Raw genomic sequence first — 19395 nt, forward strand, 5'->3', positions numbered from 1 at the left:
TGTTAGTGGACTGGTGTGAGTGGCATCCTGGGTGTTAGTGGACTGGTGTGGGTCACATCCTGGGTGTTAGTGGACTGGTGTGGGTCACATCGTGGGTGTTAGTGGACTGGTGTGGGTCACATCCTGGGTGTTAGTGGACTGGTGTGGGTCACATCGTGGGTGTTAGTGGACTGGTGTGGGTCACATCCTGGGTGTTAGTGGACTGGTGTGGGTGGCATCCTGGGTGTTAGTGGACTGGTGTGGGTCACATCCTGGGTGTTAGTGGACTGGTGTGGGTCACATCGTGGGTGTTAGTGGACTGGTGTGGGTCACATCGTGGGTGTTAGTGGACTGGTGTGGGTCACATCCTGGGTGTTAGTGGACTGGTGTGGGTGGCATCCTGGGTGTTAGTGGACTGGTGTGGGTCACATCCTGGGTGTTAGTGGACTGGTGTGGGTGGCATCCTGGGTGTTAGTGGACTGGTGTGGGTGGCATCCTGGGTGTTAGTGGACTGGTGTGGGTCACATCCTGGGTGTTAGTGGACTGGTGTGGGTCACATCCTGGCTGTTAGTGGACTGGTGTGGGTCACATCCTGGGTGTTTGTGGACTGGTGTGGGTCGCATCCTGGGACAAAACTGACTTAATTTGCTGGAAATGCTCAGCATAACAAGGGACTTTCTACAGAGTAGTATGTCATTGATGTCAGCTATGGTCTGTATACCTTGTACATAAGAACGAAGGAACACTGCAGCAGGCCTACTGGCCCATGCGAGGCAGGTCCAAGTCTCCTACCGGCTTAAGCCAATGCACCCAACCTAGTCAGATCAGGTCACATTGACTTAAGGGAGGAACACGGCAACCGACCTGGTAGCACAAGCTATCAGGTCTAACTCACACCCACCCACATCTACTCATGTATTTATCCAACCTATTCTTAAAGCTACACAACGTTCTGGCCTCTATAACGGTACTTGGGAGTTTGTTCCACTCATCCACAACTCTATTACCAAACCAGTACTTTCCTATATCCTTCCTGAATCTGAATTTTTCCAACTTAAAACCATTGCTGCGAGTCCTGTCTAGGCTAGATATTTTCAGCACACTATTTACATCCCCTTTATTTATTCCTGTCTTCCATTTATACACCTCAATCATATCCCCCCTAATTCTACGTCTTTCTAGAGAGTGCAGATTCAGGGCCCTTAGTACTTGTATACCTTGTACATGTACTTGTATACTTTGTACATGTACTTGTATACCTTGTACATGTACTGGTATACCTTGTACATGTACTTGTATACCTTGTACATGTACTTGTATACCTTGTACATGTACTTGTATACCTTGTACATGTACTTGTATACCTTATACATGTACTGGTATACTGTGGAAATTTATTTGGAAATTTATTTTGGCCTCCACTCCAAACCAACAGATACAGATACTAATGCCGGAAAAAAAATCCCCCCCCAGTACCAACAATACCACCAGTCCGATAACATTCTTCTTTGCAAATATACAGGGTCTAAAGCCAGCAACAAACAACAAAATACCTTTCATCCGTGGACTGCTTGCAGAGGCAAAGGCAATGTTCGCGGCTTTCACTGAGACCCACATAAAGGATCACTTGGACAACGAAATATGGATCCCAGGTTACAACCTATACAGATGTGACAGAGTGAACAGGCAAAAGGGGGGGGGGGTTGGCCTGTACATTGCAGAGTCACTTGTTTGCACAGAACTGCTAAATGCCTCAAATGATGTAGTGGAAGTTTTAGCAGTAAAGGTCGAGAACCAAAACCTAGTCATTGTGATAGTCTACAAGCCTCCGGATGCAACATCCCAGCAATTCCAGGAACAGCTGTTAAAAATTGACCACTGTCTGGAAAATCTCCCAGCTCCTGCACCCAATATCTTGCTCCTGGGGGATTTCAACTTAAGGCACCTAAAATGGAGGAATATAGCAAATAATATTGTTGCAGTAATAACACCAGGAGGCAGCTCTGATGAAAACTCACACTCACGCGAGCTTTTAAATCTCTGCACAAAATTCAATTTAAACCAGCAAATAATAGAGCCTACTAGACTGGAGAATACACTAGACCTCATCTTCACTAACAATGATGATCTGATAAGAAATATCACCATATCAAAAACAATATACTCAGATCACAACATAATTGAGGTTCAGTCATGTATGCGCGGAGCCCCAGACCGACATAAGGAGATTAGTCACGAGGGAGCATTCACCAAATTCAACTTCAATAACAAAAACATAAAGTGGGACCAAGTAAACCAAGTCCTAACCGATATAAGCTGGGAAGATATACTAAGCAACACAGACCCCAACTTATGCCTAGAACAGATTAACTCGGTAGCACTCGATGTATGCACAAGGCTTATTCCTCTAAGAAAAAGGAGGAGTAGATGTAAAACAGAAAGAGACAGGCGCTCCCTTTACAGGCGACGGAAAAGAATAACAGAGCGGCTAAAAGAGGTCAATATATCTGAAATGCGTAGGGAGACACTGGTCAGAGAAATAGCAAGCATCGAACTTAAGCTAAAAGAATCCTTTAGGAGTCAGGAATCGCGGGAAGAACTAAAAGCCATAAATGAAATCGAAAGAAACCCAAAGTATTTCTTCTCCTATGCCAAATCAAAATCGAGAACAACGTCCAGTATTGGGCCCCTACTTAAACAAGATGGGTCCTACACAGATGACAACAAGGAAATGAGTGAGCTACTCAAGTCCCAATATGACTCAGTTTTTAGCAAGCCGCTAACCAGACTGAGAGTCGAAGATCAAAATGAATTTTTTATGAGAGAGCCACAAAATTTGATTAACACAAGCCTATCCGATGTTATCCTGACGCCAAATGACTTCGAACAGGCGATAAATGACATGCCCATGCACTCTGCCCCAGGGCCAGACTCATGGAACTCTGTGTTCATCAAGAACTGCAAGAAGCCCCTATCACGAGCCTTTTCCATCCTATGGAGAGGGAGCATGGACACGGGGGTCGTCCCACAGTTACTAAAAACAACAGACATAGCCCCACTCCACAAAGGGGGCAGTAAAGCAACAGCAAAGAACTACAGACCAATAGCACTAACATCCCATATCATAAAAATCTTTGAAAGGGTCCTAAGAAGCAAGATCACCACGCATCTAGAAACCCATCAGTTACACAACCCAGGGCAACATGGGTTTAGAACAGGTCGCTCCTGTCTGTCTCAACTATTGGACCACTACGACAAGGTCCTAAATGCACTAGAAGACAAAAAGAATGCAGATGTAATATATACAGACTTTGCAAAAGCCTTCGACAAGTGTGACCATGGCGTAATAGCGCACAAAATGCGTGCTAAAGGAATAACAGGAAAAGTCGGTCGATGGATCTATAATTTCCTCACTAACAGAACACAGAGAGTAGTCGTCAACAGAGTAAAGTCCGAGGCAGCTACGGTGAAAAGCTCTGTTCCACAAGGCACAGTACTCGCTCCCATCTTGTTCCTCATCCTTATATCCGACATAGACAAGGATGTCAGCCACAGCACCGTGTCTTCCTTTGCAGATGACACCCGAATCTGCATGACAGTGTCTTCCATTGCAGACACTGCAAAGCTCCAGGCAGACATCAACCAAATCTTTCAGTGGGCTGCAGAAAACAATATGAAGTTCAACGATGAGAAATTTCAATTACTCAGATATGGTAAACATGAGGAAATTAAATCTTCATCAGAGTACAAAACAAATTCTGGCCACAAAATAGAGCGAAACACCAACGTCAAAGACCTGGGAGTGATCATGTCGGAGGATCTCACCTTCAAGGACCATAACATTGTATCAATCGCATCTGCTAGAAAAATGACAGGATGGATAATGAGAACCTTCAAAACTAGGGAGGCCAAGCCCATGATGACACTCTTCAGGTCACTTGTTCTATCTAGGCTGGAATATTGCTGCACACTAACAGCACCTTTCAAGGCAGGTGAAATTGCCGACCTAGAAAATGTACAGAGAACTTTCACGGCGCGGATAACGGAGATAAAACACCTCAATTATTGGGAGCGCTTGAGGTTCCTAAACCTGTATTCCCTGGAACGCAGGAGGGAGAGATACATGATTATATACACCTGGAAAATCCTAGAGGGACTAGTACCGAACTTGCACACGAAAATCACCCACTACGAAAGCAAAAGACTTGGCAGACGATGCACCATCCCCCCAATGAAAAGCAGGGGTGTCACTAGCACGTTAAGAGACCATACAATAAGTGTCAGGGGCCCGAGACTGTTCAACTGCCTCCCAGCACACATAAGGGGGATTACCAACAGACCCCTGGCAGTCTTCAAGCTGGCACTGGACAAGCACCTAAAGTCAGTTCCGGATCAGCCGGGCTGTGGCTCGTATGTTGGTTTGCGTGCAGCCAGCAGCAACAGCCTGGTTGATCAGGCTCTGATCCACCAGGAGGCTTGGTCTCAGACCGGGCCGCGGGGGCGTTGACCCCCGGAACTCTCTCCAGGTAAACTCCAGGTAAACAGCTCAGATCCAGCATGGGCGTCTGGTCGTCTGAGCCGAGTGGCCCTTAAACCCTCCCAAACACGGCATTCTCTGGTTGGCGGTTGGTAAGCTTATTTAATTTATAGATTTACTCTTCAGGGAAGGAGTAGGTAGTTTTACTGGTAGTACTCTGTAGATAATGATAGAGTAGACCTAAGACCTTAACATAGGTAGTAATAGGCCGATAATGTAGGCAAACACTAGGATAAGTTAGCTAGGGAGAACTGGCAGCCCTAGCTTGAATGGCGGGGCGCAGGTCACAAAGACAGAATAGCGTCCTTCTTACGATAGACACCGACTGGACAAGACGTGCCGTGAACAGCAGGCGGCGCCCCCACGTGTCTTCACATCTGAGACCTGGGGAAATCTGGTAGAGGCACCTCGATGTACCGTAGATGATCTCCTCCATCAGCCCATACAGTAAGACGAGATATTCACCTTTTCCCGTAGGATCTGGCCAGTGTCTTAGGAGATTGTGGGTTGAGTTACTGAAGGGCTCGGCGTGCTACAGAGAGAGAGCATGCCCAGTAAGTACCAGCGTCTCAGAGCCGTTTGAAGCTAGCGTCTGAGTCTGCATAGTTATACTAGGGGATACATACCCTCTTGGATATAGGAATTTCTGAGGTGCAGGCAGGACACTAATAACGATTGAATATTGCAGGAATTAATGCTCCCGGTTGCACGTGGTTCCCAAGGGGAAGTCCAAAGGGGCTAAAGCTAGGGTTAGGAAGTTGAAGATCAGGATATATGCTGCAACACCAAGTAAGTTAGTCCTTTATACGTGCATGCAGGCAAAGTTTCTTGCAATACCAATCATTTGTGAAAATCTGTTCTATAAGCCACTTGTGAGGCTGAGGTACCCACCTCAGAGCTCGGTGTCAACAGAGTTTGCCAGGGTAGGCGACTCACTTGGAGGCAGTCCACACAAGTTTTCACATATACCTTGTACATGTACTTGTATACCTTGTACATGTACTTGTATACCTTGTACATGTACTTGTATACCTTATACATGTACTGGTATACCTTGTACATGTACTGGTATACCTTGTACATGTACTGGTATACCTTGTACATGTACTTGTATACCTTGTACATGTACTGGTATACCTTGTACATGTACTGGTATACCTTGTACATGTACTTGTATACCTTGTACATGTACTTGTATACCTTGTACATGTACATGTATACCTTGTACATGTACTGGTATACCTTGTACATGTACTGGTATACCTTGTACATGCACTGGTATACCTTGTACATGTACTTGTATACCTTGTACATGTACTGGCATACCTTGTACATGTACTGGTATACCTTGTACATGTACTGGTATACCTTGTACATGCACTGGTATACCTTGTACATGTACTGGTATACCTTGTACATGTACTTGTATACCTTGTACATGTACTGGTATACCTTGTACATGTACTGGTATACCTTGTACATGTACTTGTATACCTTGTACATGTACTTGTATACCTTGTACATGTACATGTATACCTTGTACATGTACTGGTATACCTTGTACATGTACTGGTATACCTTGTACATGCACTGGTATACCTTGTACATGTACTTGTATACCTTGTACATGTACTGGCATACCTTGTACATGTACTGGTATACCTTGTACATGTACTGGTATACCTTGTACATGCACTGGTATACCTTGTACATGTACTGGTATACCTTGTACATGTACTTGTATACCTTGTACATGTACTGGTATACCTTGTACATGTACTGGTAGTAAATAGTTAGTTAGTTTTTAGTTTGATATGTTTATTATGCACCCCATACCCATCCTGTGGGTGGTAGTCAAAAGATTACAGAGGTACATAATTGGTCCAGGGACTGGACTCCAAAGTTTTGATAGCTGAGCAAGCTACAGAGGTAATGAACTCACAATTTACAAAGGTAATGAACTCACAATTTACAAAGGTAATGAACTCCAGGTAAGTCTGGTCACAATCATGACAAGTTACAAAGGTATTTACAGATTACAGAGGTACGTAATGGGTCCAGGGACTGGGCCCCCAAAGTTTTGATAGCTGAACTAGGTACAAAGGTAATGAGCTCACAAGTTACAAAGGTAATGAATTCTGTAGAATGGTTACTTACCTTTATACTTTGGCTACAATCATGAACAAATTATAGAGTAATGAGCAATTCACACTTCCACACCCGGTCACAACTGTAATGAGTTATTGGTGCAAATATTGATTGTTGAGTCACACACACCACACACACACACACACACACACACACACACACACACACACACACACACACACACACACACACACACACTTTAGTTTAATATCTTTATGCACCCCATACCCATCCTGTGGGCGGTAGTCAAAAGATTACAAAGGTACATAATGGGTCCAGTGACTGGACCCCAAAGTTATGATAGCTGAACTAGTTACAAAGGTAATGAACTCTAGGTAGATCTGGTCACTAATCATGGCAAGTTACAGAGGTAATGAATCAGCTTCACTCCTATACATGGTTACAGTCATGAACAAATTACAAAGTAATGAACCACTGATACGTCCACACCTGGTCACAATTGTAATGAGTTATAAATACAAATATTAAGTGGATCATACACCCACACTAGCGCGCGCGCGCACATACACACACGAGGGCGCATGCACGGACATGTGCACACGAGCGTACAAATATATGCATACACACAAGGACGCACACCCACACACACACACACACACACATACACACACACACACACACACACACACACACACACACACACACACACACATCCAGACACACACACACTCCCCCCTCACCACCGACATCTCACTACTTCCCCTGATCCATCACCTCCCTCGATCACCCTCCCCTCCCCCGGTCACCCCAAACCCTCCCCACCCCTCCCCACTCAGCTCCCAAATAGCCACAGTTCCTCCACTACTTCCCCCCCCCCCCACACTCTGACACACACACTACTAACCTAACATACAGAACTACATAGGTTTCCCACTCTGAGGCAATCAGGATAAAACAAAAATGGGTTGCCAGAGAGCAACAAGAAAAACCAAGGGACAGGAGGAGGAAAATGCAAAGGAAGATTGGGCAGCAGAGCTCATAAAAAGGGATCATGAATGGGAAAAGAAACTAGAAGAACTTAGCATGAGAATGGAAGAGAGGATAGATATGGAAAGCAGGAAGTGGGAGGTGCATGTCAAAACAGCAGAAGCTAGGATACAGAGTTTAGAAGAGGAACTGAAAAATCTGAAACAGCATAAAGAACTAAAGAACATTTTGGGATTGACATCAGAGACTGCTACCTCAGCCACAAATAAGGGGACTGTAGGGAAAGAAGGGGCACAACTGCATGGAGATGCTCTATCAGAGGAGACTGTAGCAAATGAAAGAGCTAAGCTTTATGTGGAGGCCCTAACAGACAACAACAGAGCCCAAGGAAAGCCGAGAAGGGAAAATGACAGGCCACTGAGCCCAAGTACATTAGCCAGTGAAACTGATGAAAGGAAAGCTGCAGTGGAGGAAACCAAATTAAATGAGGGGATACACAGGGATATGCAGTGGGAGAATGAAAGGGTGAGGTCAGTCTTTGTGTATGGGCTCCAGGAAGTCGAAGGGGAAACATATGAAGCAAGAAAACAAGGGGAAAAAAAAGCAATTGAAAGCATCATGAAAGCAATAGGAGAAGACGATATGACCCAGCTGGAAAATTTTCGGAGAATAGGGGGGTTTGTAAAAAAAAGAACCCGGCCAGTGAGAGTGACCTTCAAGGCAGAAGCGACTCGGACCAGGATACTGCAGGAGAAAGCACGATTAAGGGACATGACGGCATACAGGAGGGTGTATCTCGACCGCGACAGAACACAAGAAGAAAGGAAGAAACTGAGAGAGATGGTACAAAGGCGAAAGGAGGAAAGAGAGGGGATGGACAGGGGGTGGCACAGCCATATACTACTCAGACCAACTAGAATGTATCACTAATACTTGCACAAGAGATGAACATGGGGAATATATAATAGCCAAATTCAAATCCAAATACCTACGAAAACCTCTCACATTGATAAACATCTACAGAGTTCCACAGTCAAACATTAGCCAATTTAGTCAAAACCTAGGAAGTATGATAACTGATGCACGCATGAACAAAGATCACTTACTACTCTCAGGTGACTTCAATATAAATCTCCTGCAAGACCAGGACCCACACGTTACTGAATTCACAAACACAATGAGTAACTGTATGTTGCTACCAACAGTAACAAAACCTACAAGAGTTACAGAGACTAGTGTTTCCCTACTTGACCACATCTGGACCAACACCATATCCCCTTTAAAATCAGGCATAATTACAGATAATACCACAGACCACTACCCTACTTTCCTCATAACAACTCTTGGTAAATTACCCCAAGACACTACTAAAGTCACCTTCAGACTTCACAATGAGGCAGCCATTAATAACTTCACAACAGCATTAGCAAACATTGATTGGCACACTGAGCTAGAAATCAATACAGATATTGACGAATGTATTAATAATTTTCTAAAAAAGACTCAATACCTCTATAACAAGCACTGCCCTAAAAAAACTAAGCAGATGACAGCTAAGAGACTGAACAGTCCCTGGCTAACACCCAGCATTCTCAAATCCATAAATACAAAACACCAATATGAAAAACAGTACAGAATGGGTCACATAACCAGAGACCAAACAAAACGTTACTCGTCAATCCTAACCAGCCTGATAAGAAGGGCAAAAAAATTGTATTATGAGAACAGATTATCCAACTTACGAGGTGATATAAAAAAGACCTGGAAAACCCTATCAGAAATTCTGGGAACAAAAAAGATATCACGAAATAGCGAAATAAAATTAGCAAAATCAGATGAACCCCAACTCCCACCAACAGAAACAGCAAACAGACTCAATGATTTCTTCTCCACTATAGGACAAAACCTTGCCAATAAAATCCCAAGCTCAGATACCCCACCAAATGACTACCTCACCGGCAACTACCCGAACACACTGTTCCTAGCTCCGACTAACCCATACGAAGTCTCCCTTATTATCAACGCACTAAAAAACAAGGCAGGAGATTTAAATACCTTACCACCCTTTATATACAAAAAAGTGTCACAAGTGCTATCACCAATCATTGCAACACTCTTTAACAAATCCATTGAATCCTCCACCTTCCCTACAGTACTCAAAATAGCAAGGGTCACCCCGATCCACAAAGGAGGAGACCAAACAGAGTTGAATAACTATAGGCCAATATCCAACTTACACCCTCTCTCAAAAATCTTCGAAAAATTAATTCATAAACGAATCTACTCCTACCTTATCTCCCAAAACATACTCAACCCCTGCCAATTTGGATTCAGGCCTAATAAAAATACTAATGATGCTATTATACACATGCTAGAACATATATACACTGCAATAGAGAAAAAAGAAGTCCCACTGGGGATCTTCATTGACTTACGTAAAGCTTTTGATACAGTTGACCATGACTTGCTCCACGTAAAATTATCACACTATGGTATAAGAGGGCACTCCCTCAACTACCTCAAGTCATACCTCAGCAACAGAAGCCAATATGTGTACGCAAATGGGGCAAACTCTTCTGCACAACCAATTACAGTTGGTGTCCCACAGGGAAGTGTCCTTGGCCCTCTTCTCTTTCTCCTATACATAAATGACCTACCAAATGCTTCTCAATTACTCAAACCCACACTATTTGCTGATGACACAACATACGTCTTCTCCCACCCGAGCCCAGTCACGCTAGCCAATACTGTAAATACCGAATTACAGAAAATATCTACCTGGATGAGTACTAACAAACTTACACTAAACATTGACAAAACCTACTTCATTCAGTTTGGTAACAGAGCTACAGATGTCCCTCTTAACATAATGATAAACGGATCACCTATCACAAAGCTAACAGAGGGAAAATTCTTAGGAATCCACCTTGATAATAGACTCAAATTTCATACACATATACAACAAATTTCTAAGAAAATTTCCAAGACTGTAGGCATACTATCGAAGATACGGTACTATGCTCCACAGTCAGCCCTCCTGGCCCTATATCACTCTCTTATTTACCCCTATCTCACCTATGGAATTTGTGCATGGGGCTCAACAACAAGTAACCATCTCAGACCACTAATTACCCAACAAAAGGCTGCAGTTAGAATGATAACAAATTCTCACTACAGGCAGCACACTCCACCAATATTCAATACACTCAACCTACTCACCATACAAAACATCCATACTTATTACTGCACCTATTACATACATAGAACACTCAACTCTGATATTAACCCTCCCCTCAAACATCTCCTTGCCAACCTCAACAGAACACATGACCATAACACAAGGCACAGATCACTCTTTGATATTCCTCGTGTCCATCTCACGCTATGCAAAAACTCAATGCACATAAAAGGCCCTAAAATCTGGAATTCATTACCTGTAAATATAAAAGAAACACTACCTGTTTATAAATTCAAGTCTCTTCTCAAAGATCACTTACTCACCCAAAACCAAATAAATACTGAATAACTGAACCTTATAAATTGTATATCTTAAATGTTTCTCACAATTATATCACATAAATGTTAAACCTAAAACCCAATCTAACTTTATTATTTTTTAAACTCACTACCTAACAGAATACTCCATTCTACTGAATTTACAACAATGCATGCAACCATATGACCTGTCTTTGTAATACTCACTTGTGCTTTATAGTAATCAGTTTACATTAATGTTTTTCACTGATTTCATCATTGCTTAGTTAATCTTAAGTTAATTTTAAGCCAGCCCGTAATGCTATGCATAGTATAAGTGGCTTTGGCATGCTGCTCTTATCTGTATTTTTTTGTACCTCTGTAAGTGTGCTCAAATTATAAATAAATAAATAAATAAATAAATAAATAAATAAATAAATAAATGGAGAAGACAGACAGGAGATCCCAGACCCAGGAAGAAGATCTAATACAGCCTCCCTCACAACTTTCTATAGAAGCCTCCCAACCAGGTCAACCCCAGTGCAACCAAACACTCTAAATCAAAACACCCATGCCACATCCAATGCCCCCACCCACTACATTACAAACTTCACCCCCACAGCAACAACCCATAGTTCCTTACCAGGTCTCCCACTTCCCCAACCCCAATATACTTCCCAGACCACAGTCTTAGAAAAGAAGTTGAAGGTGTGGTATACAAATGCAGATGGAATAACAAACAAGTATGAGGAGTGGCACGAAAGAATCAAAGAGACATCCCCAGACATAATAGCACTCACAGAAACAAAACTCACCAGAATAATAACAGATTCAATCTTTCCATCCGGATATCAAATCTTCAGGAAAGACAGAGGGAGGAGAGGGGGAGGAGTTGCACTGCTCATTAAAAACCAGTGGGGTTTTGAGAAAATGGAAGGAATGGATGGCATGGGCGAAAGGGACTACTTAGTAGGAACAATCCAGTCTGAGGGACATAAGGTGATAATTGCAGTAATGTACAACCCACCACAGAACTGCAGGAGGCCAAGAGAAGAATACGATGAGAGCAACAGAGCAATGATCAACACACTAGCCGAGGTGGCCAGGAGAGCACACATGGGGGGAGCAAAGTTACTAGTTATGGGTGATTTCAATCACAAGGAGATTGACTGGGAAAACCTGGAGCCCCATGGGGGTCCCGAAACATGGAGAGCCAAGATGATGGATGTGGTACTGGAGAACCTCATGCATCAACATGTTAGAGACACTACCAGAGAGAGAGGAGAGGATGAACCAGCAAGGTTGGACCTTGTATTCACCATGAGTAGTTCGGACATCGAGGGTATCATGTATGAAAGGCCCCTGGGAGCTAGTGATCATGTGGTTCTGTGCTTCGACTACATAGTTGAGCTCCAAGTGGAGAGAGTAGCAGGAATAGGCTGGGAAAAACCAAACTACAAAAGGGGGAACTACTCAGGCATGAGGAACTTCCTTCAAGACATTCAGTGGGAGAGGGAACTGACAGGAAAACCAGTACAAGAAATGATGGACTATGTAGCAACAAAATGCAAGGAGGCAGAGGAGAGGTTTGTTCCCAAGGGAAACAGAAATAATGGGAAGAACAGAACGAGTCCTTGGTTCACCCAAAGGTGTAGGGAGGCAAAAACTAGGTGTAATAGAGAATGGAAAAGGTACAGAAGACAGAGAACTCAGGAAAATAAAGAAATCAGCCGAAGAGCCAGAAACGAATATGCACAGATAAGAAGGGAGGCTCAGAGACAATATGAAAATGACATAGCATCAAAAGTAAAGACTGACCCGAAGCTGTTGTACAGCCACATCAGGAGGAAAACAACAGTCAAGGACCAGGTAATCAGACTGAGGAAGGGTGATGGGGAATTCACAAGAAACGACCGAGAGGTATGTCAGGAGCTCAACACAAGATTTAAAGAGGTATTTACAGTGGAAACCAGTAGGACTCCAAGAAATCAGAACAGGGGGGCACACCAGCAAGTGCTGGATGAGGTACATATAACCAAGGAGGAGGTGAAGAAGCTGCTATGCGAACTTGACACCTCAAAGGCGGTGGGACCAGACAACATCTCTCCATGGGTCCTTAAAGAGGGAGCAGAGATATTGTGTGAGCCATTAACAAAGATCTTCAACACATCATTTGAAACTGGGCAACTCCCTGAGGTATGGAAAATGGCAAATGTAGTCCCAATTTTTAAAAAGGGAGACAGACATGAGGCACTAAACTACAGACCTGTATCTCTAACGTGTATAGTATGCAAGGTCATGGAGAAGATCATCAGGAGGAGAGTGGTGGGGCACCTGGAAAGAAACAAGTGTATAATTGACAACCAGCACGGTTTCAGGGAAGGAAAATCCTGTGTCACAAACCTACTAGAGTTTTATGACAAGGTGACAGAAGTAAGACAAGAGAGAGAGGGGTGGATCGACTGCGTATTTTTGGACTGCAAGAAGGCTTTCGACACAGTTCCTCACAAGAGGTTACTGCAAAAGCTAGAGGACCAGGCACACATAACAGGAAAGGCACTGCAATGGATCAGAGAATATCTGACAGGGAGGAAACAACGAGTCATGGTACGCGACGAGGTGTCAGAGTGGGCGCCTGTGACAAGCGGGGTTCCACAGGGGTCAGTCCTAGGACCTGTGCTGTTCTTGGTATACGTGAACGACATAACGGAAGGGATAGACTCAGAAGTGTCCTTGTTTGCAGACGATGTGAAGTTAATGAGAAGAATCGAATCGGACGAGGATCAGGCAGGACTACAAAGAGATCTGGACAGGCTACAAGCCTGGTCCAGCAACTGGCTCCTAGAATTTAACCCTGCCAAATGCAAAGTCATGAAGATTGGGGAAGGGCAAAGAAGACCGCAGACACAATATAGTTTAGATGGCCAAAGACTGCAAACCTCACTAAAGGAAAAAGATCTGGGGGTGAGTATAACACCGAGCATATCTCCTGAGGCGCACATCAATCAGATAACTGCTGCAGCATACGGGCGCCTGGCAAACCTACGGATAGCGTTCCGATACCTCAGTAAGGATTCGTTTAAGACTCTGTACACCATCTACGTCAGGCCCATACTGGAGTATGCAGCACCAGTTTGGAATCCACACCTAGTCAAGCACGTCAAGAAATTAGAGAAAGTGCAAAGGTTTGCAACAAGACTAGTCCCAGAGCTACGGGGATTGTCCTATGAAGAAAGGTTGAGGGAAATCGGCCTGACGACACTGGAGGCCAGGAGGGTCAGGGGAGACATGATAACGACATATAAAATACTGCGCGGAATAGACGAGGTGGACAAAGACGGGATGTTCCAGAGATGGGACACAGACACAAGAGGTCACAATTGGAAGTTGAAGACTCAGATGAATCAAAGGGATGTTAGGAAGTATTTCTTCAGTCATAGAGTAGTCAGGCCATGGAATAGCCTAGAAAGTGATGTGGTGGAGGCAGGAACCATACATAGTTTTAAGGCGAGGTATGATAGAGCTCATGGGGCAGGGAGAGAGAGGACCTAGTAGCAATCAGCGAAGAGGCGGGGCCAGGAGCTGTGACTCGACCCCTGCAACCACAAATAGGTGAGTACAAATAGGTGAGTACACCAACACCCACACACACACACCCTCACACACACCCACACACACACCCTCACACACACCCACACACACACACCCACACACACACACACACCCACACACCCACACACGCACACACACACCCACACACGCACACACACACACACACACACACACACGCACACACACACACCCTCACACACACCCGCACACACACCCTCACACACACCCACACACACGCACGCACACACACACACACACACACACACACACACACACACACACACACACACACACACACACACACATGCACACATGCACACATGTGGTAATGCTTTATTTACAGCTAGCAAAGTCAGGGTATTTCTCCAGAATGGTCTGCAATATACCACTGTGGATAAAATACTTAGCCATTTCTTGAACACTTCTGAGTGAGTTGTTTCTAAATTCATTAATTTTATCACACTCCAGTACATAATGACGCAATGTGTGACAATAGTCCATCTGGCAAAGTTTACATTTCGTTTGGTCTACATCTGGTGGTGGTGATTTAACCTGCCAAAGATACTTGTAACCCAGCCGGAGCCGGGCAGTAGTGACATCCAAGAGTCTGCTTATTTTGTTGGATGCACCATAGACATGTGGCTCCTCCTGAATGATGGAATGATGATAGATGGACTGACTTGTGTCAATCTCCCTAAGTCTTAAGTCAATAAAGTTCATTTGAAGTTCTTTTCGTATTATTGTTCTCAAACTGCTAAATGACAACCCAAGATTGTAATCTACCCCCTCTTTGAAAGCATACAGCTTAGCCAATTTATCAGTTCTATCATGCATCTGAAGACCAGTGTGAGATGGAATCCACAGCATGTGCACTCTGACTCCACTGTCCACAATCTTACCATATCTATGTCTGGCTTCTGACACAAGCATGCCACAATTTATACTTAATGAGTTGAGAGCATTTATGGATGACAGAGAATCAGTTACAATTAAAGTGTCAACCTTAGATACATGGACACATTTGAGTGCAAGGAGTATGGCAAACAGTTCTGTTTGAAGGGTAGAGGCCCAGTTATTGATGCGTGCTCCAATTTCTTTATGAGAGCCATCACTCTGTGTGACAACAGCAGCACTACCAGCTGCACCAGTGGACTGGTGAACAGAACCATCGACGTAAATAATTTGTGAAAGATTGTTCTGTGTGACTAAGTTATCAATACAGCTTAAGGCAACATGTTTGGCTTCAAGACGAAGCTTTGGTTGTGATTTAAGAAGAGTTTTGGGGGGAAATGGAGGAATGGTAGTTTGGAATGGGGTAATATCCCATGGAGCAGGGAAATGTCTCTGTTGTCCAACTTGATATAGATCATGTAGCTGGTTCATGCGGAGGTCGGTTCCAGTTTTTTCGATCCATCTGGAAGGATGTTCACCAGTGCTGAGGAAAGTTTGGAGGGCTTCTGTGCAGGGGTTTGAATGGGCTAGCCTAAGCATATTGACCCCAATAAGGATATTTCTTTCAGTAACACGATCTCTAATGCTTGGAATATTAAGTTTTTTCCGCATATTTAAAACTTTGGCAGTACGAGGGCATCCTAGGATGATCCTCATTGCTTCGTTTTGCAGTTTTTCCAGCCCTCCAAGCTTCCAGTCAGACACGAGTGCAAGTAGTGGCGCTGCATAATCAACCAATGATCTAATATAAGCAAGATACATCATTTTCACAATTTTAACATTAGCACCATACCTGGGATGAAAACCTGCCACAACTCTAAGTGCTCTCAGCCTTTCTTTGTATTGGCGACAAAGTCTCGTTACAACAGGTCCAAGTAGTGGAACCTCAAAGCCTAGATACCTGTATCTGCTTACATATTCTAGAAGAGACCCATCATGCAACTGGATCTGACGAACTGTGCCTCTCTGACGAGGAGAACGCCTGTTGAGTATCTTTGTTTTATCCCCTGAGATTATTAACCCCAGGTCCTGACACGAGGCTAAAACATGATTAAGAATGTTTTGGGTGTTGGAGAATCCGGTAGTGTGAATCATTATGTCATCAGCAAAACTAATCATATAATGATGGGGCTGGCTAGGCTGGTAGTAAATAGAGATAATATTTATCATTATTAAGACTGGAGATGAAGCCGTCATTGGCCTTTATAACCCCCAACAACAACAAGAAAACGACACGTTAGAGATCAGGTTAAAAAGGTGAAGGTTATTTAAGTAATACTTCTCTAGTGTACCTCTGGTGGGTTATTTTTAGGTGCTGGTGAAGAACTCTTGATCCAAGGAGCGTGAAGTACCCTCCACTTCCTTGGATGAAGGGTAGGAGGCCAAATATCGCATCATGTGAGCATCATCCATGCTTCTGCTGCAGTAATAATAATAATAATAATAATAATAATAATAATAATAATAATAATAATAATAATAATATATTTACTACAAGCACATGTACAAGGTATACCAGTACATGTACAAGGTATACCAGTACATGTACAAGGTATACCAGTACATGTACAAGGTATACCAGTACATGTACAAGGTATACCAGTACATGTACAAGGTATACCAGTACATGTACAAGGTATACCAGTACATGTACAAGGTATACCAGTACATGTACAAGGTATACCAGTACATGTACAAGGTATACCAGTACATGTACAAGGTATACCAGTACATGTACAAGGTATACCAGTACATGTACAAGGTATACCAGTACATGTACAAGGTATACCAGTACATGTACAAGGTATACCAGTACATGTACAAGGTATACCAGTACATGTACAAGGTATACAAGTACATGTACAAGGTATACAAGTACATGTACAAGGTATACCAGTACATGTACAAGGTATACCAGTACATGTACAAGGTATACCAGTACATGTACAAGGTATACCAGTACATGTACAAGGTATACCAGTACATGTACAAGGTATACCAGTACATGTACAAGGTATACCAGTACATGTACAAGGTATACAAGTACATGTACAAGGTATACCAGTACATGTACAAGGTATACAAGTACATGTACAAGGTATACCAGTACATGTACAAGGTATACCAGTACATGTACAAGGTATACCAGTACATGTACAAGGTATACCAGTACATGTACAAGGTATACCAGTACATGTACAAGGTATACCAGTACATGTACAAGGTATACCAGTACATGTACAAGGTATACCAGTACATGTACAAGGTATACAAGTACATGTACAAGGTATACCAGTACATGTACAAGGTATACCAGTACATGTACAAGGTATACCAGTACATGTACAAGGTATACCAGTACATGTACAAGGTATACCAGTACATGTACAAGGTATACCAGTACATGTACAAGGTATACCAGTACATGTACAAGGTATACCAGTACATGTACGAGGTATACAAGTACATGTACAAGGTATACAAGTACATGTACAAGGTATACCAGTACATGTACAAGGTATACCAGTACATGTACAAGGTATACCAGTACATGTACAAGGTATACAAGTACATGTACAAGGTATACAAGTACATGTACAAGGTATACCAGTACATGTACAAGGTATACCAGTACATGTACAAGGTATACAAGTACATGTACAAGGTATACCAGTACATGTACAAGGAATACCAGTACATGTACAAGGTATACCAGTACATGTACAAGGTATACCAGTACATGTACAAGGTATACAAGTACATGTACAAGGTATACAAGTACATGTACAAGGAATACCAGTACATGTACAAGGTATACCAGTACATGTACAAGGTATACCAGTACATGTACAAGGTATACAAGTACATGTACAAGGTATACAAGTACATGTACAAGGAATACCAGTACATGTACAAGGTATACCAGTACATGTACAAGGTATACCAGTACATGTACAAGGTATACAAGTACATGTACAAGGTACACAAGTACATGTACAAGGTATACGAGTACATGTACAAGGTATACCAGTACATGTACAAGGTATACAAGTACATGTACAAGGTATACAAGTACATGTACAAGGTATACCAGTACATGTACAAGGTATACAAGTACATGTACAAGGTATACAAGTACATGTACAAGGTATACCAGTACATGTACAAGGTATACCAGTACATGTACAAGGTATACAAGTACATGTACAAGGTATACCAGTACATGTACAAGGAATACCAGTACATGTACAAGGTATACCAGTACATGTACAAGGTATACCAGTACATGTACAAGGTATACAAGTACATGTACAAGGTATACAAGTACATGTACAAGGTATACGAGTACATGTACAAGGTATACCAGTACATGTACAAGGTATACAAGTACATGTACAAGGTATACCAGTACATGTACAAGGTATACAAGTACATGTACAAGGTATACCAGCACATGTACAAGGTATACCAGCACATGTACAAGGTATACCAGTACATGTACAAGTATACAAGTACAGTGGACCCCCGCTTAACGATCACCTCCAAATGCGACCAATTATGTAAGTGTATTTATGTAAGTGCGTTTCTACGTGTATGTTTGGGGGTCTGAAATGGACTAATCTACTTCACAATATTGCTTATGGGAAAAAATTCGGTCAGTACTGGCACCTGAACATACTACTGGAATGAAAAAAGTTCGTTAACCGGGGGTCCACTGTACAAGGTATACCAGTACATGTTCAAGT

The 19395-nt window shown here is 42.9% G+C and overlaps 1 protein-coding gene across 1 annotated transcript in view; it reads left to right on the top strand.

Annotated features, from left to right (window-relative positions):
• The first annotated feature begins 16880 nt into the window (after positions 1-16880).
• Positions 16881-19395, top strand: part of LOC128697253 (tigger transposable element-derived protein 1) — a 93222-nt gene continuing 90707 nt past the window's right edge. Inside the window, exon 1 of the mRNA XM_070104181.1 lies at positions 16881-16897. The gene's annotated coding sequence lies outside the window, so the exon portion shown is untranslated. The remainder of the gene's footprint in view (positions 16898-19395) is intronic.

This window comes from Cherax quadricarinatus, chromosome 89 (assembly GCF_038502225.1).
Source record: "Cherax quadricarinatus isolate ZL_2023a chromosome 89, ASM3850222v1, whole genome shotgun sequence".
Lineage (NCBI taxonomy): Eukaryota > Metazoa > Arthropoda > Malacostraca > Decapoda > Parastacidae > Cherax > Cherax quadricarinatus.